Consider the following 2,663-nt stretch of genomic DNA (forward strand, 5'->3'; position numbering starts at 1 on the left):
AAGCTGATTAAGACAGAGTATTAGAAAGAGCTGAAACAACAGGATGGTTTAAGGCAGCAGTTCTCAACTTGTGGGTCATGACCCCTTCACAGGAGGGTCACTTAAGACCACCATAAAAAGCAATAGTTATAGTATAATTCATAACAGTGGCAAAATTATAGTTACAAAGTAGCAACTAAAATAATTCTATGATTGGGGGTCACCACAACATCAGGAAGGCTGAGAGCCATTGTTCTAAAGGGAGGTGAAGCTTTCTATACCACAGGGAAGCCCCTGAGGCTCAGGAAGGAAACAACTCAAAAGCTTCAGGAAGTCCCTGAAACTGACTGAATGTGTTAGACCCCTCCCTCCCCAAGCTTACATAAACTGTAAGGACTGCTGAGTGACACACTCAGACAAGCTGCCATAAGAGGTTTGGGCCAACTGAGCCACCTGGAAAGGACAATCTCCAGCTCCTTGAGCTTCTATAGGCTGCTTCCAGCTTTTGTGAGCTGTTACCCATGCTGGGATAGGTTTGGTGATGCAGCTATCTCTGGATCATTTCTGCTCCTGTAAGTAATCCCAATGAAACTCATAGGTTCACCAAGGTGGACTTTGGTGGTATCCATACTTCAGTACATCATCAGCTCCCTAGTTTAGAAGTTCCTTACTTCACTACATCATCAGTTCCCTACTTTAATAGTTCCATGCTTCAATACATCATCAGCTCCCTGTCTGGGACAAGTAGACATTTGTTCTCATCTCCCCAGGAACAGTTTCATGCAACAATTGAGTACATCTTAGTGTGTCAGTGCAGAAAATACTGTAATGGAGGAAAGCCCAAAGGGCACAGGAAGGACTGGGTGGCTGCAGTGAATTCTGAGAGGCAGGCGCCTCTAAGGAAATGATGATCTATGAGCTGGATCAGAGAAAGAGGTGCAGTGTTAGGGCTGGAGACAACCAAGGAGCAGAGAGAAGCCTGCTCCTGACTGCACGGGAGGAGAGCGGGATGCTGAGGAGATGAGGATGCAGAGAATCCAAATGTCCTGTTGGTCTGTGTCGTCTTCTTGCTGTGTGATTTTTTTGGACCTTATTTTCAGCAAATTGGCCACAAGACTCTAAGTGGTGCCACACACTGCCTACAAGTGTTCAAGTTATGAAAGAAATGCTCATGAGTGTCCTGTGGATCATGCTCTCAAATGACTGAGCTCCCCTGTGGCTGGCTTGAAAAGATGTGCTCTTCCACTCAGCCTTCAGGTGAGATGTCCACTTCGGCATGCTTATTGGAGTCTGTCTTGTTGAGCTCACGTTTGGGCAGTAGTTTTAGTGAGACTTCATGCCTGCAGGTTCTGATATCACTAGTCGTCACAATCTCACAGCAAACTCCCTCATCCTCTGACTCTTTCAACCTTTCTGTCCTCTTTGACGATGTCCCCTGAGCTTTAGGTGCAGGATGCTTTGTAGATGTATCCACTGAGACTGGGCCCCACAAACTCTGCACTTGGATTGGTTGTGGTTTTCTGTAATGGTCTCTGTCCCATTGTACAGGGAAGTTTCCTTGACTACTCAGAGCTAGCGAAGTCGCGGTTATTGGAGGAGAATCTACAGCTCTAATTTACTAAACCAGCACAGTCCCTAACAATGGCCTGAAAACACTTGTCCTTACACCCACAGATAAGTGTGCCCAGTATGCTTTATCATAGCAATAGAAAAAGAATTAAGATACCCCTTACCTCAACCTCCCAGACACTGGGATCACAGAGGCATAGCCTCTCCCTCCCTCCCTCTATTCCTCCCTCTCTCCTCCCTCCTTTCTTTCTTTCACCTCCCCCATCCCCAAATTATTCCTTTCTAGTGACTGTGTCCTCAAGGAAGACCATCAGGGAAGAAGGGATGAGTCAGATAGACCTAGCCTCGGTCCTTTCATGTCCTCGACTTTGTACAGTCACGTTCCAGCAACAGACAGTAAGTACAGCTGTCCTTTGGTGTCTCTAGTGGAGTGGGCTCTAGGACACCTGAAACCACCAAACCCACAGACACTCAGCCCCTTACATAAAATGACTTCGTATTTTCATATAACCTGTGCACGGCATCTGATCCCCAGTCTTCAGATCACAACTCCCTAAACAGTGGGTTGCAATGCTCTGTGGGGATGTGTAACTGAATGTGTCCTAGTTTCTCTGGCCAAAAGCAACTTGAGAGAGGAAAGGATTTATTTGGCTTACACTTCCAGGTCACATTCCGTCACTGACAGAAGTCAGGGTGGGAACTATACACGGAAGCTAGTAAAGCTCGAGCCTTTGAGTGAGCCATAAGCAGTGTTCTTCCACACCTTTGCTCTTGGTTCCTGCCTTGAGTTCCCACCTGCAGCCTGTTCAGACATAAGCTTGTTCACTTTGCCTGCACCTGCCATTATACCACACAATGGCAATGAACGAAGTCTAAGCACTGTGGCTCAGATGTGAGACTATTATATGGTGAGGATACAGTGTTTCTCACATGCATGCAATGCTTTTCGATCTCATAGGAATAAAGTGCTGTAACGATGGAAAATAAAGACATTTAATATTTTTTTCCACTGCCATTCCCCAGAACGTGTCAATTAGAGTAACTAATTTGTTGTTTTAGTACATTTGATTTAAAAACTTGCTGTTTAAGTTGCTGACTTGCATTTTGTGAAGAAC

This window comes from Onychomys torridus, chromosome 4, assembly GCF_903995425.1.
Source record: "Onychomys torridus chromosome 4, mOncTor1.1, whole genome shotgun sequence".
Lineage (NCBI taxonomy): Eukaryota > Metazoa > Chordata > Mammalia > Rodentia > Cricetidae > Onychomys > Onychomys torridus.